Source organism: Podarcis pityusensis (genome assembly GCF_964106645.2).
Source record: "Podarcis pityusensis genome assembly, chromosome: 14".
Lineage (NCBI taxonomy): Eukaryota > Metazoa > Chordata > Lepidosauria > Squamata > Lacertidae > Podarcis > Podarcis pityusensis.
In genome coordinates this window covers 16,157,260-16,185,124 of record NC_138039.1, presented here as the reverse complement: position 1 = coordinate 16,185,124, position 27,865 = coordinate 16,157,260, and the positions used below count along the sequence as shown (strand labels likewise).

General features: G+C 43.8%; 1 long non-coding RNA gene across 2 annotated transcripts; it reads right to left on the bottom strand.

The window, feature by feature from the left end:
- Positions 1-25: 25 nt before the first annotated feature.
- Positions 26-20,695, bottom strand: LOC308463462. 2 transcript variants are annotated; one of them, XR_013979595.1, is made up of 3 exons: positions 20,503-20,695; positions 11,873-12,052; positions 26-89 (listed from the first exon to the last, which is right to left on the bottom strand). It is a non-coding gene; the product is annotated as an uncharacterized lncRNA (long non-coding RNA). The 2 variants fall into 2 exon arrangements; XR_013979596.1 differs by lacking the exon at positions 26-89 and adding an exon at positions 2,886-4,041.
- Positions 20,696-27,865: the final 7,170 nt, after the last annotated feature.

The following is a 27,865-nucleotide window of genomic DNA, read 5'->3' as shown; positions in this document are numbered from 1 at the left end:
CATTGATCATGTACCGGTAATCAGCACGTCATCTTCTCATTTTTGGCAGGCTTGGATGCAATTTCTGATTGGGAAATGCCACAAAGAATCTGTATGATAAGGAAAAAATAATTCCCATGCATTGGCAAAGGGGTTAAGCAAAGTCATGGTGGATCTGATTAAAAATGATTTCACCATGCCTTCTTTTCATTTATTTTTATAAAAAAGATGATACTGCTGTATGCTTCTGTCTTCCTGGAAAGATAATATCCAGAGGCTTTTAATTCAAAGTAGAATGTCAGACAGAAGTCATATTAATTGAACCAGGTTAAAGGGATCCAAAACATTCCGATTAGCTCAGAGTTCTGCCTTTCTTTCTTTTTTTCTTTTTTTAAAATATTTTATTATAATGCAGCAAATGGTATTTCAATCAGGACTTCAACTAATTGTCTGGGGGGAAACTATCTGATCCAAAAGTAAAGAATCTAAATTTAAAAAATCATCTCACTGGCCCAATCTTCCTGATCTTTTAGAAGAGTTTTTTATTTATTAAAAAATACATTTTATATACCCATTCTTAGAAATGTCAAATATTGCTGAGTAAAAATCTGAAATAAATAAATAAAATAATAACCTCTGGGGAGGATTCAGAATAGAACAAAGACAATATTTTCCCTGCTCTCTGATGAGTCTCTGCACTCCACAGGAAGGGAGAGAGCTGACCAGTCTGCTTTCCCCTCTCTGACATCTTGAGTCACAAGGAGAGGATTTCTACTCTCCATTCCTGGGTACCAGCCTTCCAGGTTTTCATCTACTCCTGCTCCTTCCTCCTCCTTTTCTGTCCGGGGCTGCCCATGACACCCGAGGCAGGTTACAAAAATAATATAACTATGAAAACAAGTAATTCTACGAACTACGAATTCTATGAACTACGAAAACAGTAATTCTGAACCAAAGCAGCAAGCGTAGAAGAGGTGGGTTCACCCCAAAACAGGGGTCAGCAACCTTTTTCAGCTGTGGGCCGGTCCACCGTCCCTCAGACCATGTGGTGGGCCGGACTATATTTTGAAAAACAACAACAATGAACGAATTCCTATGCCCCACAAATAACCCAGAGATGCATTTTAAATAAAAGGACACATTCTACTCATGTAAAAACACGCTGATTCCTGGACCGTCTGCAGGCTGGATTGAGAAGGTGTTTGGGCCGCATCCGGCCCCCGGGCCTTAGGTTGCCTACCCCTGCCCCCAAACATCTCAACTGTTGAAGGCCAGGGGTAAGTGATGTGTCTTCAGCATATGGGGAGGGGGAGAGCTATATCTTATTGGTGTTCAGGGACGCATTCTAGTCAAGTACAGTCATACCTCGAGTTGAATGTGCTTCGGGTTGAGCGCGTTCGAGTTGCACTCTGCGGCAACCCAGAAGTAACGGAGCACGTTATTTCCGGATTTTGCCGCTCGGGCATGCGCAGATGCTCAAAATGACATCACGCGCATGCACGGAAGCGATGAAATGCGACCCGCGCACGCGCAGACGCGCCGTCACATCTTGCGTTCCGTTTGGGGTGCGAACGGGGCTCCGGAACGGATCCCGTTCGCATCCCGAGGCACCACTGTAAAAACAACAAAGAAGGATGTGAGACAGAGCTGGAGAGTACTGTGGTTTGGGAGAGGGCTGCATTTGGCCTCTGTGCCTGAATTCTCACCCTGTCCCCATCTTTATAGCTATTCATTCCTGGTTATGAGCACTCTTTGGGGATAAAGGAGAGTAAGGGCAGGTATATAGACTTGGAGTACTTGAAAGCAAAAAAGGCGAGCATTCATCTTAGTCTTCACCATTCTTGTTTCCTTGAGCTATCAAAATGCTTGATACAGTGAAGGAGTTTTCTTGACAAAAGGCGCCGCCGACACAATATTAAATCTTCTGCTTCCTGTCCCATTGTTTTGTATTTGGAGGAACCGGGCTCCCCTTAATCCCTTCATATGTGATGATTGAAAGCTAATAGATAGCTCTGGTTACTTAATGTATGATTATATAAGAAGCACTGCCGGAATTGCCTGGAGATAATAATAGGAAAGAGGCAAAACACTCTGGATTTGCTAAGCAAAAGGGCCCATTTGATGTACAGCGCAATGTTTCAGATGTTAATTGCTTTGAAAGGCAGGTGTAGAACAACTGCTGCAGAGATAGCCAAAATTCTGTTCAATGGAATCATAACACTTTACTACGTGTTTTAGAAAGAAAATGGAAGTCTTTAATGTGTCTAAAAAGGGGGCCTTCACTGCACTAAAGGAGTTCTATCCTTTGAGGCAGATCCTTGGTTTCTCTTTCTCTGTTAGCTGTGCAGCCTCCTTTCTCCCAAAATAGGCCATTAACAGAACAAAAAATGGCCCTCAATGTCTTTACAGCCACCATCACATCTGCTTCCAGAAGATGTGATGATGGCCACCAACTTGGATGGTTTTAAAGGGGCTTAGACAAATTCATGGAAAATAAGGCTGTCTATAACTGCTAGCCATGATGGTGATATATTCTGCTTTCAGGATCAAAGGCAATTAGGGATGGGGAGAAATTCGATTCAGTTTACATTTAAAGGCAAACTTTCCTAATTTACACTTTCTGAAATAATGTGTGAACCAAAGCCACCCTTCGAGATTCACACTCATCTGAAAGTTTCAGTGTCCTTCTCCAACCAAAGAATGTGTACGAAAAGGCATATAAGTGTGCATATGAATGCATACATTGGCAAAATTAACATAGGAAATGCATTCTGTTAGGGAAAATTGTTGGTAAAAATGTGTACTGCAATGCAGTCTATGTGGGGCTACCCTTGGACCTTGTTCAGATGGTTCAGAAGGCAGCAGCCAGATTGCTGACGGGGGCATCTGACAAAGAACATGTAGCACCATTGTTAAAACAGATGTCCTGGCTGCCCATCTACTGCTGAGCCAACTTCAAGGTCCCTGTATTAATTTTCAAAACCTTGAATGACTTAGGTTCTGAGCACCTCGGGGATCCTTATATTCCAGCTTGATTGCTGAGATCATCTGCAGGAGTGCCGTTGGCCATTTCCTGAGTTGGTGAGTCTCATTTGACAAAAACAAGAAGCTGAGTGAAATATACTTGGAGTCGAGAGTGGATTTCATGCTCTTTATTCAGCTCATAGTGGTGAGGAGGAATGGAAGTTCCCCTGCAATATCTGCTTTATATACATTATTTACACAATGGGCTGCACGTGATTGGCTAATTCCGGGATTCTCCTGTAGGCCAATCAGGTTGTGGATTCACTTCCACCTGGAGCTGGATTGGGTGGCTCCTGTGGACCAGTCATACTGCTGCATTGTTCTAGGACCAATCAGACTACTGCATTCTGAAACCTATTGTTCTAGGACCAATCAGACTGCTGCATTTTGGATCCCATTCAACTCAGTACATAACACTGAGCTTCTAGTGTCTTCAGCCCACTAATGAATTGAGAAGGAATTCTATTAGGCAGGGAACCTCCTCTACAGAGAAGCTGTGGGAGTGCAACCAGGAGTACCTAACTGAGGAAATAAAACTTACGAACAGATGGGATTGATGATGACAAAGAGCATCCATGCTTGTGAGAGTAAGAGGCTCACTTGGTGGTCTCTGAAAGCAAGAGACACCCTGCATTCTGATGATCCTTGAAACTGGCAGGAGGCCAGGTTGGGTATAACAGCAGCTGGCCAGGGGTTCAGACTGCAGCCTTTTACAGTGAAAAATGTACCAATAGTGGGCTTTCTTGTCATTTTGAGATTATTTCCCTCCTTGTATGGAATCAAATGTTTGTTTTTGAATTCAAAGGTTTGCCAGTGATTGATAAAACTGGAACAGAACAGAACATTGTCCTTGTAACCTGTGTTTCTCAATCTCAGTTTCTTCATATCTACCAAACTGTGCATAATGATTCCATTGTCTTAGATTGAAGCAGCCATGGAGATTACTTGGAGACAGATAAAATCACTACCTTCTTTGTTCAACAGGCGTTCTTAATAGAGCCCATCCTCTTCAGAAACAGCCTGTATTTCAGCAGGCTCCTTATAAAAAAAACAAAAACAAACCAGATTTAAAAGAGATAATTAATGAAATTAATTCACTGATCAATACCCACTGAAAAATCAAGTAAAATGGATAATTGTGGATTTTTTGGGGTTGGTGGGTGGGTATTTAGTGAGATTTCTTTAATAACAAGAAGGACCATCACTCCCTATCCCTAACTGGCTTTTAAAAAATCTCTAGATTTTAAATCTAAAAAATAAAGAATTCATTTCACACCCATTGCAAACAGCACCAGACAGTGTGAAATAGGCAAAAATGAGGAGTCAGGGGTTCTCCACAAAATTCATCCTCATACCTCAATAGAACAACTAGCAAGGTCCACAGTGTAAACCGTGGGAGGGTGGATGCTTAATGAAGAAGTGGAAAGAGTGTGGCAGGGAGCCCTTTAAATAGCATGATAACTGTCTCTTCCCACATTGGACAAATCTGTCCCACATGCCACAACATGCTCCACCCCAGACTAAACCATTTCTCTTCTTTCTTTAGGGGTGGAGGGTATGGCAAATCTGCTCCCCCCCAAAAAGAGGGTGTGGCATTTATTTAGGCAGGCATGCCATTTATATTTCTGTTGGATTGCAAGGAACTGGGGAGCAAGGGAAATGATGAATTTAACACTTCATGCCTTCATTCTTTCATGTTTTAATTTAGCAAGTTTGTATGAAAAATTATTGCATGGAAAATGATTGCAATTGTTTTGTCTTCTGCTGGATTTTATATTACATATGATTTTAGTGCTTTTTGTCATTTACTTTTGTCTGTATGCAAATTTCCCCCTCTCTTGTTACATTTTACAAATTTTAATAAAAATAGATTTTTTAAAAATAAAAAAACCAAGTAGCATTGATATAAAAACTGGGAAACAGAGTAACAAGCAGGCTGCTGATCCAAAGCTGTGAATATACATGCATACATATTTTTGATTAAATAATTTACTCTTAATGACAACACTTGAGTTCTGTGCCTGTGTGGGACTAGATTTCTGAAATGTGCAATAATAGCTCAGCTTGTTTTCCTTTCCTATTTCTCCTAAACAGCAGAAGACTTTCTTTGCAACTGAAAATTACTCATAATTTGACAAAATTACTGTATTTAAAGATACTTTGTGACAACACTGAAATCTACTATTGCTTTCCTATTTAAATAAGTTCATGCAAGTGATGGTTGCTAGAACTGTGACCTGGTATATGGACTCTCTACAAGGTCCCTGAGAGTCCACCTATGGCTCTCTGGGAAAATCTATGCATTTTGCTGAAGGAGCTCTGGTGTTTAATTGGAATATTTCACTTCTCAGTGTTGATATAAATTGGTGGAAAGTAAGGTAAAGGACCACTGGACGGTTAAATCCAGTCTAAGGTGACTATGGGGTTGCGGCGCTCATCTCGCTTTCAGGCTGAGGGAGCCGGTGTTTGTCCACAGGCAGTTTTCCAGGTCATGTGGCCAGCATGACTAAACCGCTACTGGCACACGGAGGACCGTGGCGACTGCCAGAGCGCACGGAAATGCCTTTTACCTAGTTTAGCTAGTGGAAAGTACTAGCTGCAGAAGATGGACACATTGGCTATGTTGAGGTGTAATGTTAAACCAGAAAATATGGTGCCCTCCATATGTCAGTGCACTCCGACTCCCATCATCTCTGACCATTGGCCTTGCTAGCTTGGACTGATGGGAACTGGAGCCTGCAACCTCTGGAACACATTGTGCTGGCTACCCCTGTAAATGGGCCCAGCTTTCCCCAGGCATGTGAGTTTCCTTTTTTTCTTTGACATGACCATGAGGAAGATGATGGAAGCTTCTGCTTCTCTTTTGAATTAATCACAATTTCACATGTCACCCAAACACTAAACTGTGGTCCATCTTGACTATGATGAATGAAAGCAAGTCAACTTTTTTAACCACAGTTTGATGCTGGCTGGTTTCCATAGTTAAAATTAACCACAGTTTGTCAAGGTCTGGATGATCTGACAAACTGTGGTTAACCTAAAATGGAGCCTGGGGAGAGGCTAAGCTTATGCTTATGCTGGCCAGATATAACCCATGAGTCCTTTAGATTTGGCCAATGGCCTCTCCTCAGCCTCCTCACATGGCAAGAAGGCTTTGAAAAAAGTTTCTATTTGTGTGAATGGGACATCCGCCACATTGCTGTATTGTGGGAGTGCTGAAAACAGACAGAATAAATCCACCATGATCCTCCCTCCTATAACCTGGTAGGTGACAGCTGAGGGAGGATCATGGTGGATTTATTCTCTCAGCTTAGTTCCATTGCAGTGAGGGCTAGAAACTTGCCAACATGTAAACAGGAAAGATGGATTCTCAGTTGCCTGACAGTGATCAGAGCCAAAGGTTAGAATTTGGTGTGATTGTGAAACTATTGCTATCACGCCATGAATTTTATGTTCAAGCAGCTGACAGAGCTATAAACCTGTAGATGCCCTGACAGTCACCCATGTCTTTATGAGAACACATTACTAAAGTTGTAATGCAAGTTTCAGACTATTAATAGGAATTGGCTAAGGAATGGGTCTGGGGTGTGGACATTAGACACGCAAGCCTTTGAAGAGAGTGGGGCATTTTATTGTTTTAAATCTTAGCACCAGCAGCAAAGAATTTCTGCTGGGAAATTTCCATACTGAAAATCAATTATCCAAAGGTCACCCTTCATTTGTTTTTGTTTTATACATACAATGATTAAAAGACAGAAAACACAATTAGATCAATTTTAAAGCAGCCTTAAAGCTTTTCAACTGTGTTGGAACTGAACATGTTTTCTTTTCTTTTCCTTTTCCTTAAAAATAAAATCAATGAAGAAAGTCAAGCTTTGGAGGAATGCCAAGGAAAAATAATCCTGTCAGGAGGAAACCTAAATACAGTCATGTATTTTTAAAAACACGCAACTTCGTTTCCCTCCCCAAAAAGACATTCTTATACCACTTCAACAGTCATGGCTTCCTGCCAAGAATCTTGGGAACTGTAGTTTTTTTTGAGTGCTGGGAGTCACGATTGAAGAACAATCCTTGCTGAGGCAGAACCAGCATGGTTTCTGCAAGGGTGAGTCCTGTCTCACCAACATTAGAGTTTTTTGAGAGTGTCAACAGGCATATGGATAGAGATGACCCAGTTGATATCATGCACTTGGACTTTCAAAAAGCTTTCAACCAAGTACCCGAGAAAGCTTAGCAGTCCTGGAGTAAGAGATCCTCTTGTGAAACAGAAGTGGCAAGTAGGAATAAATGGGCAGATTGGAAATTCCTTCCCCATTGAGCTGCATTGAGGGTACAAAGGGTTAGGCACCTAGGCTACTATGAGGACAGAATGCTGGATGAGATAGCCATTGGCTTCAGTCAGGAGGCTCTTTTTACATTCTTATCAGGGAAGAGTACAGTAGCAAATGGAGGTAACAAGCATAGATGATGCAAAAATATGTATTTAAAAGCTGCAGGAGATAGCTATGTAACTGCATGTAACAAGTTGTTACACCATTGTTTTAAAAGTTTCCTGGTCCCCGCCCCCCCCGCCCAATCTATTTTTGTGAATTATAATTTCAAAGGTACATCAAGTCTTGGCACTTCTGTAGAAAAAGCCATGCGTTTCCCAGTAAACCTGACATTTCCTGTTACGTTTAAGAGTCTTCATGGTGCTGCTCAGAATATGAAAAGAAAAAAATAATTCTCATTCAAACACAATCCTTTTGATAACACTTTTATCTCAACATGAGGAATGATTAGAAACACAGGACTGACATAATTATGAAAAAAAGTTTTGTTTTTTTAACATTGCGCAAAGGCTTTCTTTTCAGTTATTAATTTCCTATTCCTGGGTAGTTAACCTTTCTTTTTTCTTTCTTTTTTTCTGTGTAAGATGGCAAGTGGCAATAATTCAGCGGCATTGTCCACCCAGATAAGCTTTGCGGCTGAACCCCAATTAGCAAGCCACCTTTTAAATCTGCATACATCTGTCTTTTCCTGCAAGACCTATACAACCTGCACACTAAGGGGCAAGACCCACACTTTGTTCTCATCAGAGCTTCAGGGCTAAGGATCAGCACCTGGTATCAGTGGTGAGTTGCCAGGTCTCCATTAGTCAACAGCCAGAGGACCCTCTTAATTTCACCTCTCGCAACTCAGCATTGCAGGTGCTAGGTGGCTAGACCTAGCAAATCCGCTCCACTTCCCAGTGGGGAAGAGTTGCGGTGGACCACATGGCCACCCACTCCCCTCCGGGGGCAGGGAACGAAGTCTTGCATCACCCGGAGGTTCTTGGCCATGTCATTGTCCAGCCAGCCAATCCACTGGCTGGGGAGGTGTGGCCGGGCCCCATTTAAACTGAGGCGCGAGTCGGAAAGCTTACTCTTGGCTCGCTTCCTTAATCTACCTCCCTCCTTCCCTAATTTTCAGGTTTCGGCATTGGCCTTGCTATGGACCACAGTTGGTCACCATTGAGGGGCCTGGTAGGAATTTCCCCACTTGGCAAATTGGCACAGGCCATTTGGCATACCTCATAGCAATCGTCACAACTTTGTAAGGTTTGGCGGTTAGGCATTGGTTGATCTTATGTTGGGGGAGGTGTGGCCATCACCTGCCCCTCCAAGCTTAAGGGTATTCCGTTAAAGAAATCCGGGGGTGTGGATCTTGTCCGAAGCCCGGGGCGGGGCTAGGGCCATGCCACGACTCCGTTGGGAACCCTGGGGAAGCTCGAGTTGGTTTGCATCAATGGGGCTCCCCCTACCGGTGGTTGACCCTTACTGGACTCCCTGCGTGACGGGCAGGAGTCAGATATAGTCGGGTCAATTCCAATGCCTAAGCCAATACTGCTCACATTCTGTAACCAATAAAGTTGTGGCCTAAATTTGCCCAATACAGTGGTACCTCTGGTTACATACTTAATTCGTTCTGGAGGTCCGTTCTTAACCAGAAACTGTTCTTAACCTGAAGCACCACTTTAGCTAATGGGGCCTCCTGCTCCTGCCGCACCGCCATTGTGCAATTTCTGTTTTCATCCTGAAGCAAAGTTCTTAACCTGAAGTACTATTTCTGGGTTAGCGGAGTCTGTAACCTGAAGCCTATGTAACCCGAGGTACCACTGTAACATTAACCTAATATCCATCTCCTTGTGTCTTATTCATCAACGAAGGAGTGGTTTGGGGGTCTCGACACACAACTCCCATTATCCTGGCCATTGGCCTTGCTTGCTAGGACTGTGGGTTGTTGGTGTTCAGCAACACCTGGAAGGTTGCACCTGTTCTGCAGTGTCTGGCGATGGGAAGTGCCTCATGGAGATCCTGCATAGTGATGGTTGTTACATATGTTCTTGAGTGTTCCCTGCTCTAAGCGAAAAAGGTCTGATTTATATACACTTCAGCCAGCCCCTGTCGACACCCATCTTGTGCCTGACTGGATGTTTTGTGTCAGGGCAGCACATCACAATGCAGGCTTCAGAAGCCTGGCCTGCATTGTTATATGGACTCAAGCTAAGAGCAGGGGGTACTTAGGAATGTGCATAACAATAGTGTTCTTTGATCTGGCCAAGTCTTCCTAGGAAATTCATCCCTTGGATTTAGCCTGCTTCTAACACAGTTAATGTTTACTGCTCATTAGAGCTTGTTACACAAAGGAGATTACAATGTGATGTTTTTCCCAGTTCAGCTTCTGAGTGTACCTAAGTTACTGGCATCTGTCAAGTCTGCGTGGAACCAAGTCACTTATGTAGGACAATATAAATATTCATGTTATCATACAGACAAGCACACGCATAACCTCACCCCCCCCACGTTGCTCTGTATATTTCTATTATAGGTGTTTGTATTTTAAAGGGCTTGTTCTAACTGTAAAAAAACTAACAGGCAAACCATTATCATGTTTCTGTTCTCCTGAGTGCCCCAGGAGCAAAATACACACTTGAGGGACCTGGACAAAATTTCCATCAACTTGGTCATAGCTTGAGCAGTTTTGTGGATTGTTTGCTGGATCTGTAGTAGAAGGATCTTCCTTGAAATATCAACATTAGGATCCATTCTCATGGTAAATCTTCCAGCAAAATTATTATAACTTATTGAATTTATATACTCCTCTATACCCGGAGGTCTCAGGGCGGTTCACAGGACAATAAAAATTAAGGCACACTGGAAACAGTTTCTACAATGTCCACGTTGTTTACATTGATATCTCGCCTTTTCTCAAGGAGCTCAAGATGGCGTACATGTTTCTCCCCCACTTTATGTTGTCCTCACAGCAACCTTTTGAGGTGGCTTAGGCTCAGAGCAGGTGACTAACCCATAGTCACCAGTAAGCTACATGGCTGAGTAGGGGAATATTGGGCTCTCTGATCCCCATGTTTTGTTTTGTTTTATGAATGAGATAACGGGGACGAAACACTCTGCTACTGGACTGGTAATGCAGTTGGGATGAACATCCATTCTGCTCATTTTTCTTCTTCTAAAGATAACCTCAATGGTCATTCATCCCCATAATGTAACCCTCCTGCCCTTCCCCCATACTGTTACATTTCTAAATTGGCTTGCCTCGTTACAAGGATCTATCATATTACAAGCAATTAAGCCCTTGATAATAAATTGTTTGTCAGTCTGCAGATGATGTACTGTAAGTGATTGCTCCTGCAGGTATTAATCAGCTGGTGCAATTGCCAGCAATATAGATCTACTCCAGGCTGATTGAATTTCTTTCCAGAAGGTGCAATGAAGCAAAAGGAACTTTTCTTTCTTTTTCTTTTTTAAAACACACTCAACACACCTAAATGTTAAAAGGAAACATTTTCTTTGAGATCTACCAGTTTGAAACTGGCCCATTCCCACGACTGCATCCCTGGCTCAGGACAGTTAAAAACAGTCTCTTAGACCCTGATGAAGTTTAATCAAAGGCAGGGGGAAGTGGCAAGTGGGAGCCTTCCACGGTCTTTTAAATTTTTTTTAGTTAATTTGTCATAGGAACTTCCGTAGTTTTAATCTAGCAAGGAGTTTAGGGCAAAAGGACTGCCAAACATATTTGTTTATTTTATACTGGCTGGGTCCCAAGAGGGAGCTGCTAGAAGAACATAAGAAGAACTTGCAGGATCAGGCCAGTGGCCTATCTAAGTCCATAATCCCATTTTTACAGTGCCTAAGCAGATTTTCCCAGTAGTGATGTATGGAAGTGAGAGCTGGACCATAAAGAAGGCTGATCGCCGAAGAATTGATGCTTTTGAATTATAGTGCTGGAAGAGACTCTTGAGAGTCCTGTGGACTACAAGATCAAACCTATCCATTCTTAAGGAAATCGGCCCTGAGTGCTCACTGGAAGGACTAATCCTGAAGCTGAGGCTCCAATACTTTGGCCACCTCATGAGAAGAGAAGACTCCCTGGAAAACACCCCAATGTTGGGAAAGATGGAGCGCACAAGGAGAAGGGGATGACAGAGGACGAGATGGTTGGACAGTGTTCTCGAAGCTACCAGCATGAGTTTGACCAAACTGCGGGAGGCAGTGGAAGACAGGAGTGCCTGACGTGCTCTGGTCCATGGGGTCATGAAGAGTCGGACATGACTAATAAACTAAACGACAACAAAGCAGATGCCCACCACCACAAATCTCATACACTCCTGCATGTTGTGGATCACAAGAGAGACTCTCCAGCAAACTGTAACATCCGGTCCTATCCTCACAGTAATGAGCACTACCCTGAGCTCCCCATTACTCCTTGTAGAAGATTATTAAGAACATCAGAAGAGCTTCGCTGGCCCATCTAGTCCAGTGTCGTGTTCTCAAAGTAGGCAGCCAGATACCTATGGGAAGCCTGTAACAAGGACCTGAGTGCAACATACCTTGGGATGGAGCTTATTTCAGTCACATTGTCAACTCCAGGCAGTGACACCCCCTGTATATATGATGGTCTCAGGTAGGCATCTGTAGTAGACCCTGCCAACCTGCTGGGATCACAGGAGCTGCCTGAGGGCTGGCGAATGGTGATAGGAGGCCTAATTTCAGCATTTCTTCTAGCTGGTCTGGTTTGAGAAATGAGAATGCAACAGAATTCTTCTTGTATGTTGGAACTGAGGCAAGCTGTACACTTGACACCACTTGCCCAGATCTCATACAAAGACTTTCATTAGAGTGACATGCCCATGCTGCTCCTTCCACACTCAAATTACAGTGATTCTGAATGAAGCGTGAGATAATGGCTATTGTAAAAAAAAAAAAAAAAAAGAAAGAAAAAAGGGAAAGGGAAAAGGAGTCCAGAATATTATTTAAAATGGAGAACTTTGGCATCAGTTCACCCTGGGAGATACGTCCCATCTTGATAGGTTACCTTTTCATGTTTTAAAAAGCCTGGTGAAGAAATCCTCAAAGTCTTCAAAGGGAAAGAAAACCCTTCCAGGCTGAAAGTAACCAATCCAGGGTGAAAGTGAATGCAGTCTTCCTTTCCTTTAGATTCCCACCTGCTATTCCGACCATTGTGCTCATGTGAATTCACCCAGAAGGAAGCAATTATCCATGTGTGCAATTTAATTCACTTAAAATGCATGTAAATTAAGGGGAAGGGCCGTAGCTCAGGGGCAGAGCATCTGCTATGCAGATAGAAGGTCCCAGGTCCATTCCTTGGCATCTCCTGGTAGGAGTTGGAATACCCCCAAACAGAAGCCTTGGAAAGACTAGCCAGTCAGCGTAGACAGTATGGAACTAGATCAACTAAGGGTTTGACTCTGTGTAACCCAGACCCAGGGAAAGGTGTCCACAGAGTCCTGGCTCCAGTTCTACAGGCCTGGTGTTGTGGGATCTGGCTTGGGAGGCTCCTGCCTGCCAATCCTCAGTTCAATAGTCCCTGGATCACCAGCATCAAGTTCAGAGTCAAGAAGTCTAGCTCCTTAGCTGGTGACTCTAGTCTCTGGCCAGGTGTTCTTGTCACAACTAGACCCTGGGAGCATCTCACAGATTCAGTCCCTAATATCTCAGTTTACCATTTTAGGAGATGAGGCAGGGTAGGGTGAGCTGCTGTCCACCAGAGTGGACAATTCAGGGCTATCATCCCTTGTTGTTTGAAACTTACCTGATTATGGGATCCAACCAATGATGCTCACAAATTTTGTGTTTTTGTAATACAACTGCTGTTGGAAGAAGAAGGGAAGTGGGAGGTGCAGAGGCTTGTTATTTTTGTATTGTTATTGTTTTCTTTATAACAATTTTTTAATAGAAACAAAACCCACGATGAGGTACAGCTAATGGTTTTTTGAAGTTTGCAATGATGTATCTCCAAGTGCATCTGTGATGCTCTGTAATGCAATGCCTTCTTATGTTTAATAATCATTTTACTGGCTTTTTCTGTTTGATTTTAAATGCCCTTTCCTTTACCAAGAGGGGAAAAAAAAGAATATTATTCAATAACCAAGGCTGCTGTGGTGCTTGTGATGTGATCTGAATAGTCTTTTCATTACGGGATGTCTCAGAAATGTCCTCAGATAATGGATAACAAGAAAAGCAATTAAGGCTTTACCCCCAAGTAATATTAAAGGGCTCGGAATAATAACAGGGGATGCATAAATGCATGTTTTTATCTTGTACGTTGTTCTAAATTAATTCTCTGGGAACTGCGGGAGGCATTATTTGGGCAGAAACTCTAGCTACACTTGAGGACAAGATGTAGAATCCTGTGGACATTGTGTTTCTATTGGCTAGGACTGGACCAGAGACCTTTAAGTTTGAAGCCCTAGGCAAGAGGAGTATGGAAACCCTGGGATGGCACTAAACCTGGGGCACTGTGGGGGATTACAAAATGGCGGCCAGGCTGCTACTGCTTTCACTAGCAGTAGTGCTGATGGGGACCTTAATGAAAAAAGATGGAAGCCATGCTAGTGCAATGGCTAATGATAACTCTTGCCCTCAAGAAACTATTAGGGAATATCTCTTCCCTGGGCTGGTGTCAGTGGTGGGCCCCCATTCCCAACACATACACATTCCAATTGAGGACCTAGCTTTGCTTGTGTAGGTGGCCACCACCAACTTCCTTGGCCACCACAACTGCTTGGGCAGCAGTGGCAATCACCCACCCTGTACTGAACCCCTGGAGACACCCTGCAGCGATGGACTGGTGATGATGCTTTTGAATGGGAACTAAGTCAGCTCCCATGCATGGTGGCTGTCTGCCATTTACACAAAATGCAATGCGGGTAGCCACCATGCACGGAAGCTGACTTTTGCTAGCCTTCCAAGTGGCACAGAGATGATGGTGACTAGATATGCACCTGTGATGCATCAAGGAGGGGTCCTTCCAAGCCCCCAGAGTCCTTGGCCTGTGCCTGTCCTGGCCAAGCAGTGGTCTTTCCTCCCCCATAAAAATTAGATAAATTCCCCTGCCCCCCAAAATAAATTTCTCTTTCCACAAACATCATGGAGAATGTTCTTTTTTAAAGCTTTAAAACTTTTTATTAACAATGTTGAAGTCTAAAATATACCCCCAAAGCACATTATACACCTTTAGCATATAATTACTGAGAACACAGGATAGATTCTAGTTCACATATCCTTCCGTTAAGTAAAATGAAAATGACACAGCCCAAGATTGAGAATTTTGAAGGGCCTTTGTCCCAAGTACCAGTGAACACGACTTCCAGCACTTGAGGTTCAAGTGCCTACACTAGGCAGAAGATGAAACGAAGAGAAGTTTTAATTTAAGGCACCAGAATCTCAAAGCATAATAATTGCTCAGGCCAGCTTGCAAATATTGTTTCAGTTTTAATATGTGTGTGTGTGTGTGTGTGTGTGTGTGAGAGAGAGAGAGAGAGAGAGAAAGCCTTGAGAAAAGGATGACTAACTTCTGAAAGAGAAGAACTCAGTGCATTTTGTCTCAAAACAACAAAAGACTTCATCAGTTCATGGCTCTTGGAGAGAATCCTAATTTCTGACATGAAGCACTTCTGACTCATGCTTCGGAACTCGGCAGATCAAGGGAGGAGCATGAAACTGGCAGCCCCCTCCCTCCAGTGGAAAGGTACAGAATGAGAAGAACTAATCATGCCCAAGTGTCATATTCTTTTACAGTTGACTTAAAAAAAGGTAGCGAGAGATGAAGCACAGGCGCGGCAGATCAAAAATTGAACCTGGTTTTGTTTTTTGATCTTCCTCTTCGTCAGGGAATGCTACTCTAATGTGAAAACTTTTCATGCAAAAATTCAAGCTCAAGCTAGATAATGAAATACCAGGGAAAGCTCTGGAAACAGGGTGGGGGGTGGGTCTTCTTAATAGCAGTCATCAAATAAAGTTAAGGAAGCAAATCAAAGCAGAGGTGATGGTGCAATGGACGTTCTCCTCTCATTGACACTCAGCTTTCCCATTGGGTTGTGTCCAGTGCTAGTCCTACTCAGAGTAGGCACGGTGAAATTAACAGGTATGAATAACTCAGGTCCATTAATTTCAGTGGGTCTATGCTGAATATAATGTTCATGCCATTGTTTCTATGAAAGCTCCTTTGGTGGGGGGTGGGGAGCGGAAACAGTCAAACAAGGTGAATTGTTTTGTCACTGACACTGACCTTCTTTGGGTGGAAGCTTGAGAGAGAAATGCTACCTTTAGTGCAAGACAGGGAAATTTAAATATTCTAGGTAGTGTCCCATTTTAGAGTAGAGTCATTGAAATTGATGGGCATAAGGCTGCACTCAGACAGCACTTTATTCCACTTTTCACAGTGCTCCCTTACCTGATAATTTAAACATTTTATGTGATCTTTCGTACTATGTAAAAGCTACTTTTGGAAAACAAGCAGAAATTTAATGCTCATTACCGTGCCCCTTCCTTCCTGCTTTCCTTATTTTCCAAGTTGGTGGCTATCACTGCCTCTTGCTGGAACAGATACCTTTATTTTTGTGTGGGGGGAAATTCCATCATTCTTTTTGTCTGATGGATTGGTCCAATGGCCCAATTAGCCAAGCATTCTGTTCTCACAGTGTCCAGCCAGATGCCTGCAAGCTGGGCATGAGTGCAACAGAACTTTCCCCTTTTGTAAATTCTAGCAGGTGATATTTAGAGGCATAATGCCCCTGTCAGTGGAGGTAGAACATAGCCATTGTAGGTTTGGGCTTTGTATGTTTATCTCCATGCTTGGCAACATTTCTCTTTCCTTCACCTTTCCTTTTTGTTCAGCCAGAATAAGTGTTCCAAAGAGCTCAAAAAAGTTGCTGTCTCTCTACTTATTTCTGTAAAATTTGAGCCAGTCTTATAAAAGTATTTGCCCTACTACTGCTTTTGAATATTGGCAGGTTCTCCAGTTCCAACGTATCCTTTGCAGTGGGGCTCAGTAGGACAGCCAGGGCACATCACTCAGATATTTGGCATAATATCTCAGGGCGTTCTTTCAGCCGAGCCTTGAAACAGCCGCTGAATCTCAGCCAACATTCAACCTGCGTTCGATGTGAATGCCACCCACGGTGACACTGGTCTGAAGGCTGAACGTGCATGGAATCCTTGGCAAATTTATTCTCAAGACCCGGTGGCGTGTGGATCCCTGCTGCAAAGGGGGTAGGGGAAGAAGTTCGGGGGTGGAAATCTGCTTCCCATTGAACCTGCGAGATTATCAGTCAAAGGCCTGCCTACTAATTTGAGATGCTCAAGGAACAGAAGCTGACATTTAGAGAAATCTCACTGATAATTCCCCCAGGTCAGAAAAAGCACAAGGGGGATGACTCTGAGCAAATCGAAAGAGTCAATACACATCTCCTTTTCAATATTTATGATTCCCTACTTCTTGTGGAGTTCTCTGACAGACCACAGTAACAGAAATATATGCATGGAAGAAGACAAACCAGCGGCTTTACAAGCCTCTATTCATGTGCAAAATATAATGAGCTACTGGCATTTTAATGCTCCCCCCCAAAAAACAACAACCTTCCCACAGTGTTGCCTCCCAAAGCAAGTGTAATAAAAAGCCATTATGTGTTCACATCAGGTCTAAGGTTGCAAGTTAATGTATTTTGGTTTCACCACTCCTTGTTACAAGAGCAAACCCAGAACAATATTTAATATAAGCTAGACAATAACCTTTTCTCTCCCTCCCCCCATAACACAATCACCCATGAAGATCCAATGAAATGGAAAGGCGGAAGATTCTGGACAGCCAAAAGGAAGTACATGTGGCACATCGTTCAACTATGGAACTCAGTCCCACAGGAGACAGTGGTGGCCCACCAACCCGGATTGCTTGAAAAGAGGATTAGACAAATTCACAGAGGATAAGGCTATTGATGACTGCTAGCTGTGATGGCTCTGCCTCCACAGATGGAAGCACAAATGCTTCTGAATACCATTTGCTGGAAACCACAGGATGGGTGAGTGCTCTTGCGCTTGAATCCTGCTTGCTGGTTTCCCACAGGCACCTGGTTGGGCACGGTTAAAACAGGATGCTAGACTAGATGAGCCATTGGCCTTCTTACTCTTCTTATGTTCTTAATGTCTTGTATTGCTTAACAAGAGAGGGGACAGATTTAGGAGAGCACAACTGGTTCCCCCACACAGGCTGCCTCGCTGAAGGAGTGCCTTCCTGCCTCCTTTCCAAAGTCTAGTAAGTGGGAGTAGGCGTGTGCTGAGCTTGGTTTTTGGGGGTCCTAATCCTGCCCACCTAGCAGTTCGAAAGCACGTCAAAGTGTAAGTAGATAAATAGGTACTGCTCTGGCGAGAAGGTAAATGGTGTTTCTGTGTGCTGCTCTGGTTCACCAGAAGTGGCTTAGTCATGCTGGCTACATGACCCGGAAGCTGTACACCGGCTCCCTTGGCCAGTAAAGCGAGATGAGTGCCACAACCCCAGAGTCAGCCACGACTGGACCTAATGGTCAGGGGTCCCTTTACCTTTACATTTAATCCTGAACTGATCTGGGAATTTTGCCCCTCCTTCAGGGCAGTCAGGGCAAATGGAAACCTCCCTTCGCTCCCTTCTTCTGAGAGCGACAGTTGGCAAGGTCCTGTGAAGACTATGGGAGTAAGAAATAAAAGGGTTGGTATGGATCCACTGAGAGCTGGTGCAGATTGGTGTGTAGCCATATTGATTTACTGAACCTCAGCCGAAAGCTATTACGAAGTGATCACAGGCAGGGAAAGAACTGCAAATGACATTATAGGATTTCCCCACAGGAGGGTGGGGGGGGGGGGAGGAGATCTTATCAGGCTTACTAACTGTTATATAATTAAAGAAGGCTGAAGAGCTGTCTTATTACTGCAGGCTGGCAAGGAAGCTGAAAGGAAGTCACCTTCTCATTTCCACCCGCTTTAAAATTGAGTCCTGGCTGGAAGTTCTGATGATTCTTTTGTCTCCCTGTACACTGAGCATGGGATTGCTAGGCAGACAGACAGACAGACAGACAGACAAACAAACAAACAAACAAACAGGCAGATGCTACAAAGCAGGGGTGGGCAACCCTTTTCAGCCTGAAGGTCACATGGCCACAGTGGGCAGGGTCAGAGGAAAACATGGGCAGAACAATGAGTATAATTTTTACCTGTGTACAATAGCATCCTTTCTATGCGCACATGACCCTCTCTAGTCTCCGTCCAGCAAGTAAGAGACACTATCGGAATTCAAGGACATGTTCCAGCCGGCATCAATTGCTGATTTGGCATAATTTGGCTGCTTGGCATTCAGTGCAGGCCAGGAAAGAAAAGAAAAGAAAAGAAAAGAAAAGAAAAGAAAAGAAAAGAAAAGAAAAGAAAAGAAAAGAAAAGAAAAGGTTTAAATTCACTGCCACCCTGAGGCATTATAAGGGCACACTCTTGGGGTGCCCATAGAGCCTGGCCTGTGCACCATGGTGAATGCTAGACAGCGGAGTCTGGCATCTTGGGCGTCACTTAGCTGATTCTCCCAGAACAAGGAGACCTTCTCCCAGTGCTTCACTGGGGAGCAATTAACTCATTGTCTTACATGTCCAGTGGGGGTGAAGGATGGTTCCTTCTAATGTAATCATTGATTTTCCCCAATTGCACTTAGGTATTTGGCTAACTGACAGATCCTCTCATCAGTTAAAATTTAATAAATAGAACCTTTTTTGACCATTGAATATGTTGTCTTGCATCTTTTTTCTGCTTGTGGGGCAGAACGAACTGGAAAACACTGCAGTTGGCAAAGCACTGGCCTTATGTGACTGTAATGCCTAGTCCCAATCGCAGTTTCTGAAACATCTTCAAAGACGGGCCCATATATTGCAGCATTCAAATTTGAAGTTTACCAGGAAATAGATCGCCAAGGCCAGAGTATCTCTATCCAGGCTGGAGCAGCAGCCTAAGCTGGTTGAATGCACCTGTCCCATGGAGGCAACTTGGACCTCCTAGGATCAAGATGGTTCAATGAACACTTTCTGATAGAGTACTTGAAACTCATTTAGTGCAATATGAACACTAAAGGCAAAGGGACCCCTGACCATTAGGTCCAGTCGCGGACGACTCTGGGGTTGCGGCACTCATCTCGCTTTATTGGCCGAGGGAGCCGGCATACAGCTTCCGGGTCATGTGGCCAGCATGACTAAGCCACTTCTGGTGAACCAGAGCAGCGCACAGAAATGCCGTTTACCTTCCCGCCACAGCGGTACCTATTTATCTACTTGCACTTTGATGTGCTTTTGAACTGCCAAGTTGGCAGGAACAGGGACCGAGCAATGGGAGCTCACCCCGTCACGGGGATTCCAACCGCTGACCTTCTGATCAGCAAGTCCTAGGCTCTGTGGTTTAACCCACAGTGCCACCCGCACTTAGGGCCTCAATATGAACACTACTACCTAGCTAAATAAGAACATAAAAATAGAAGAGGAGCTTTGGGGATTCCCATGGGCATCTGTTTGGCTGTGGTAAGAACAGGATGTTGGACTAGATGGGCCAGCAGGGCTCATTTTATTTTCTTAGGAACCTTCCACAATGAGCAATGGGGAGTTCAGGGAGTGCAGAACTCATTACTGTGCTGACAAGATGTTAGTCTCCCTCTACCCTACTTGGAGTTGCTGGTATTGAACCTGTGACCTTCTACATGCAAGGCACATGCTCTGCCACTGAGCTATAGCCCATCCTCAAAATGATCCTTGTTAACAAGGTTGATATAGGAATATAGGAAGCTGCCTTATACCGAGTTAAGAGTGTTGGACCATCCAGTATTCTGCACTGACTAGTAATGGCTCTTCAGGGTTTCAGGTGGGATTTTCTCATGGCCTGACCTGGAGATACCAGGGATTGAACCTGGAATCTTCTGGATGCAAAGCAGATGCTCTACCACTGAGCTATAGCCTCGTCAGGGCCAAGCTAGGGCATTGGAAACAGGCTCTGAAACTGAGCCATGTCTCAAACTGAAGGATGAGATTGCCAGAGCAATATAAAATCGAGAAAAGTAACATCTGTCCAACTCTAGGAGGGGGGGGGTGCAGAATCCACAGGGACGTGTTCAGCAAGGGAACAATTCCTCAGGGAGAAATGTAACAAGTAAACAAGTCCTTACCATGCGGAGCAACCTTATCTTCATCTTCATCCTCTCTCTCTCTCTCTCTTGGCAATAAGCTTTATTTAACAGAGGCAGGAAATTTGGTAGCCAGTGGACTTTGTCAGCTCAGCTTATTTAAGAACTTAGAGCACAGTGCTGAGATGCCAATGATTAAAAGCTTTGGACGCACCAGTCCTTTCCACGCTGAGGATCTTGTTATCTGAAGCCAATGTGTGAAGGACACGCTGGGGGTTCAGATATTTTAAACAGGGCTCTAGGAATTTGGGAAGCCATCTGGGTAGGCTTTGATGTATTACTGGGGGGCGGGGGACAAAGATCCTTTGCCAGGCAAATCTACAGTGAAAAGATGATGCTTGCAATATGACATTTTAATTTTTTTAAAAAGTTCTGATTGGCAATGGTCACATCATAAGAAGGATGAAAAGAAGGTCAGGACAGCAGCCAACTCCCCTGCCTAGGGGCAGAATGATTCACTTGCTCTTTGCAGATCAAGAGAGGCAGCCTACTGTGACATAACTAAGAATGTAAAAGCTTAGTTTTCCATTCTGCTCTGCCTAGCTCACACGCAGCACTGTTTCTGTTCCACTGCACTGCTTCTTCCACCAAAAAACTATGTTCTTCATCTCACTGTCTGCTAAGTTAGTAAGGAAGTACTCTGTGGTGCTTGCAGTGCGGGCTTTGAGTCCCAGGAGTTCCCTCTCTACTTGAGAGCCAGTGTGGTGTGGTGGTTAGACTCAGGGAGTGGGTGGTGCTGTGGTCTAAACCACTGAGCCTCTTGGGCTTGCTGATCAGAGGGTCAGCGGTTCGAATCCACACAACAGGGTGAGTTCCTGTTGCTCTGTCCCAGCTTCTGCCAGCCTAGCAGTTCAAAAGCACGTCAAAGTGCAAGTAGATAAATAGGTTCCGCTGTGGCAGGAAGGGAAATGGCATTTCCGTGCGCTCTGGTTTCTGTCACAGTGTTCTGTTGTGCCAGAAGCAGTTTAGTCATGCTGGCCACATGACCCGGAAAGCTGGCTCCATCGGCCTGAAGCAAGATGAGCGCTGCACCCCATAGTCGCCTTTGACTGGACTTAACTGTCCAGGGTCCTTTACCTTTCACCTTTAGTGGTTAGAGTGCTGGACTAGGACCTAGGAGACTGGGGTTCGAATCCCCACCCAGCCATGAAGCTCACTGGGTGGCTGTGGGCCAGTCAGCAGCTCTCAGTTTAACCTACCTCAGAGGGTTGTTGTGAGGATAAAATGGGACGAGGGACAGAATCATATATGCCATGTTGAGCTCCTCCTCATTCCTGGTCATTCTGCTTCAGTTCAGAACCCATAAGCGTATATGTGAAATTCAGATGTTATGTCCCAACATGCATGACTTTACACTTGTAAATCAGTGGACACATTTTGAATTTTGAGAGGGTACTGGGGGCATCAATCACAAAATAGCTACTATGGGGAGGGGGTTTGGCTTAACACAAAATTAGAGAGATAGCAACCCCTGGAACCTAAAGCTTAACATGGGAATTTGGTTTTGTCCTACTGGTCCTGACTGTGGAGATCACACAATATTGATCTTACACACACACACACACACACACACACACACACACAGAGTGAGAGTTGTTGTCTAGTAATAGGGGATAATGTACAAGGTAGCTACACCACGCACAACCTCATTTCACACAAAGATACCTGAACATTTTGCCCCATAATCTTCTTTCTAGGAAGGCTAGAGACTTCCTTTAAAAAAAACATCTCAGAGTCCAGGGCACCAGTGGAAGCTTTTGTGGGTACCATGTTGCTTGCAGGTGCCAGGTGGATGACCTCTGTCCTAAGCTTTCACAGACATCAGTCCACTTTGTCATATGCATAAAGCATTATCTGTTCTTCAGGCATCTGATGAAGTGGCTGTAGTTCATGAGCGCTCGCTCTATAATAAATTTGTTAGCCTTTCTGTTGCTATAAGACTTATGCTATAAATTACTGACATTCTCCCACATGCATGGAGGGAAAATATCAATTTACTTCGAAAGCTCTGCACCATTAACATTTGGATTCTTGCTCATTTTGTGGATCCCCCCTCCCCCTCTTTTTTTTTATTATAAGAAAATACAAACCACGGTTGATTCATTGTAGTCGTTGATTTGCAAGAATCTTAGGCACATCAGTGACAAAACAGATTGGCATCTGGCATCTAACAGCTCTCTGTTATGGATTGGGAACATCCATTAGAGTCACATTGAGTAGCCTTGACTGACACTCACTAAAAGTGATTAACCACAGAATGACATGCCAGAACCTTAGAGTGAAAAAAGAGAGCCCCCTTTGCTTGAGACCAATCATTCACTGCTTGGCAGCACAACTGCATATTTACAGCTGAATGGAGTTCATCTGCCAAACTATCAGAATAACAGCAAGGAACCATTGCCAGATCTCAAGATGGCAGGTGGCACAGGTGGAGAGAGAGAGGAAAGGATCAAACAGTTGGGAAGGCATGCATAATCTGAACCAAACGCCCTGCAGGGATTTTTTCAGATGTGGATGTGAGTTGCTGAAGGGGAACATCGCTCGTGGCTGAAGAAACAGGTCAATTTCCCCATATTGTGAAAGGTGAAGGTCCGCCATTTGACTGAGACAAAAACAAAGTTGCTGTACAAGCTACAATGTTTGGGATCATGATCTCCGGTAGTGCAGGATAATTGGTCCCACAGAAGGCTTCATGGATGCAGAAGGCAGAATATGAGCCTAAATCACATGCCTTTCTACACATAACTGTTTACAAACAGAAGGTCTTCAGCAGAAACCTGCTGGTCCAGGGCAAAGACTTGCTGCATGTAGTACAGCATTCTGTTTAGCCACAGTGGATGACCAGATGCCTATGGGAATCCGACAAACAGAACGCTAATGCCATAGTGCTGCCTGCCTGGTACTGGGAGTCCTGCTGCATCTTATCCTGGAAGTAGCATATAGAGGTGAAACTCAGAAAATTAGAATATCGTGGAAAAGTTCATTTATTTCAGTAATTCAACTTAAAAGGTGAAACTAATATATGAGATAGACTCATGACATGCAAAGCGAGATATGTCAAGCCTTTATTTGTTATAATTGTGATGATCATGGCGTACAGCTGATGAAAACCCCAAATTAACAACCTCTGAAAATTAGAATATTAAATGAAATCAGCAAAACAAGGATTGCAAACAGAGCAATATTGGACCTCTGAGAAGTAGAAGCATGCGTACATACTCAGTACTTGGTTTCGGCCCCTTTTGCATCAATTACTGCCTCAATGCGGCGTGGCATGGATGCTATCAGCCTGTGGCACTGCTGAGGTGTTATGGAAGACCAGGGTGCTTCAATAGCAGCCTACAGCTTGTCTGCATTGCTTGGTCTCATGTCTCTCATCCTTCTCTTGGCAATGCCCCATAGATTCTCTATGGGGTTCAGGTCAGGCGAGTTTGCTGGCCAATCAAGCACAGTAATCCCATGGGCACTGAACCAGGTTTTGGTACTTTTGGCAGTGTGGGCAGGTGCCAAAGTCCTGCTGGAAAGTGAAATCAGCATTCCCATAAAGCTCGTCTGCGGAAGGAAGCATGAAGTGCTCCAAAATCTGATGACTGATGACATGGCTCCCCAAATCAACACAGACTGTGGAAACGTCACACTGGACTTCAAGCATCTGGCACCGTGTGCCTCCCCATTCTTCCTCCAGACTCTGGGTCCTTGGTTTCCAAATGAGATGCAAAAGCTGCTCTCATCAGAAAAGAGATTTTGGGAGCCATGTCATCAGCTGGTGTTGTTCCACTGTGCTTCATTAAGTCCAGGGTCAACGTAGCTGTCTACCAGGAGATTTTGGAGCACTTCACACTTCCTTCTGCAGACGAGCTTTATGGGGATGCTGACTTCATTTTCCAGCAGGACTTTGGCACCTGCCCACACTGCCAAAAGTACTAAAACCTGGTTCAATGCCCATGGGATTACTGTCCTTGGAAGTTTTTAAGCAGAGATTGGATGGCCATCTGTCATGTATGATCTAGTTGAGATTCCTGCATTGCAGGAAGTTGGACAAGACGACACATGAAGTTCCTACCAACTCTACAATTCTATGATTCATCTTGTCTGCTCTGAATTGTCCAGTTTCATTCGATAACAAGTTCAGAATAACAAGTTGGATAACAAGTTTTAATTCTATTACAATTTAATTACTTTGGATGATTATCTTTTTATATGCTTTTAGCTTTCTGTATTTAATCTGTCTTGTTTTTAATTTGTGTCAGCTCCCTTGAGTCCCAGTCTGGGAAAAATTATCACAAATCATAGATTACAGAATTGTAGAGTTGGAAGGGACTGTGAGGATTATCTAGTCCAACCCCTTGCAATGCAGGAATCTTTCACCCATAGTGGGGCTCAAACCCACAACCCTGAGATTAGCAAAAATGACAACTACAACACCAGCAGCAGCAGCAAGTAACCCAATCCATAGCTCCTAGACTGATGAAATTATTTCTCACTTTTGTACCATTCTTGATTTTAAAACTGCAACAAAATACATTATATCATGTGTATTTTGAGAAACAATAATAAAATATGTACTTAAATGTGATTCTGTGGAAAGTTTAAGGCACAGATTAATGCAGAAATGGAATGGAATGGTTTTATGGGTGAATGTCTGCAACAAAGACACAGACTGGATATAGAGTGAGTCTTTCATCCCTACAGGAGATGCAGCAGCCTTAGCAAACCAAAGAGTTGGAAAAAATGAAGGTCACTGGGAGGAAAACAAAAGACTGAAAGAGAGGGGAGAGGAAGGCTTTGGAGATGGCTTGATGATAGGGGTTGACAATGTAGGACACTGCAAATATTGCTGGACTACAGATCCTATAATCTATGACCATTGGCAGTGCTGGCTGAAGCTGATGGAAATTGGAGCCCGACAACATCTGGGAGCCCACCGGTTCCCTGCCCATAAAAAAGTGATGGTTACCCATAAATTCTAATAGTTTTTGTCCTTGCTTATTAAAATGATAATCTCTAGAGACATGCCCAAATGGAAAGATTTTCTCCTAGGGAATTCCCATCTGATGATCCAACTCCTGCACTGAAGTCTCCCATAATTAAGACTCCAGCTGCCAGATATTTCTGCTCTATATATTCCAATAAATTAGTCAAATCTCTCCAAATGCTTCCTGTTCCCAGTGAAGTCCTGCTTGAAGGCAAATATACATTAATACATATACAAAAAATGTATGAATACAAACCAAAACCCTCCAACGTTTGTTTTGGATTATGAGAGGCAGAGCAATATGCTTGGCTGTTTTAATATCGGTGGAAACAGAAGGTGGTTCTCATGCCTTAGAACGTCAATAGAAACTGCAGTTCTTGAAGAATGAGAGAAAAAAACTGAAATCTAGCTGTGAGCTTGGGGAAAAACTTGGGGAGCAGGGTGCTCCCATCTCAGGATGGCAAATACCACACCACCCACCCGTAGAAGGAACAGGATTTTTCTATGCACCGAAACAATGTTTGCTCATTTTTGCAAGCCGTTTCCCTAATAAAATACTTTTTGTATGTGTGCTGTTTTCACCAATATGCACTTTTGGGGCTGCAGTTGTTTTCATTTAAAAATTTTATGTCCCACTTTTCTTGCAAAGAGCCAAAGGTGGTGTACATAGTTCTCCTCCTTCCTGTTTTATTCCCACAACTACCCTGTGAGGTAGGCTGGGCTGAGAGTGATTGCCTGCTCAAGGTCGCCCAGTGAGTTACATGGCTTAGTGGGGATTTGAACTCTGGTCTCCTAGGTCTTTGCCCAACGCTCTAACCACTACACCACACTGGCTGTTGGATAACTGCAGCACAGAAGTTGGTGAAGTGCAAATTTTGAAGGATAAGGCGTAAGAGGCAGATTTGTGCTTGAGAGACGTGTCTTACAGCAGTATCTTCTGCAAGAAGGAAAGGCAGCATACGACTCAGAGATCAGCCTGAGGTTCCCTTATAATAGAAAACCTTGAAGACACCTGTGTGGCTTCTTTCGCTCCATTTGCAGAGGTCTCCAGGACTTTTGTGATTGACACAATTGGATTAATAATTTACGGCTGGGGGGCAGGCAGGAAGTTTCATCTGTGTGTTCCTGGGGGAAAGGAATCTGACTCATCGGCAATGCTTCACCTTAATAATATTGAAACAAATTGGAGGAATGAGTTGAAAGCAGAAAATGTCCTGATAAAGAGATAGGCACAGTGCTGGATTCACGTATAAGCTAAACAAGCTATAGCTTAGGGCCCCACTCTCTTGGGGGCCCCCTAAAAAATTAAAGAAAAAACAACTGGATGTACATTTCCAAAATATAAGATAAAAAACAAATAAAATAAAACCTACATACAGCAACAGTGTTTTGTAGGCTCCTATGATGTAAGTGATGGTGAGCTCCCATTGCTCGGTCCCTGCTCCTGCCAACCTAGCAGTTCGAAGGCACACAGTGCAAGTAGATAAATAGGCACCACTCTGGCAGGAAGGTAAACGGTGTTTCTGTGCGCTGCTCTGGTTTGCCAGAAGCGGCTTAGCCATGCTGGTCACATGACCCGGAAGCTCTACACTGACTCCCTCGGCCAGTAAAGCGAGATGAGCACCACAACCCCAGAGTCGTTCGCGACTGGACCTAATGGTCAGGAGTCCCTTTATCTTTACCTATGATGTAAGTAATGGGATCCCCGCCTGATAGCCTGCTCCCTAAAATATCACTGGTTTGCTCATTTCTATATATAGGGTGCCTACATTCTGCATGTGCAATTGGCTTTAGATACCTATTAGGTCTATAAATTACCATATATCATATATTCAACACAAAATAACAGCAACAATTTGTTGTTGACAAAGGACAGCTGGACATATAAAGGGCCCCATTACCTCCAGTTGCTTAGGGAATCATCAAACCTAAATCTGGCCCTGGGTAGGCATCTGATGTAAGCTTATTCTCCCCTTCCCCAGTGCACAGCAATATTTTTGGGGGATGTGTGTGGCAAGAAATAAGGTCCCCACAGACTAGTGTTTGGGAGATCATTAACTGTTTTGATTTCCATTCTATTTCATTACCAAATTATAACATTCGTTTGGTTGGAGACAGGGTCAATAATATGCTATGGAACCACTGATACTTTTTCTTAATATGAGAAATAAAATTGCTTCCTGGGAGAAAGAAACAAAGCTACTTTCAGCCAGAGGTTTCTAGGCATGATCCAGTGCATTCTCTCTCTCCATTCAGGCAATCAAGAGGCATTATCACAGTTCAGTAAGACCCCAAAGTACTCAAGGAGGGTATGGATGAGGGCCAGGGTCCTAGGAAAGGAACGTGACCTAGGCAGAATTTCAAGGGCAA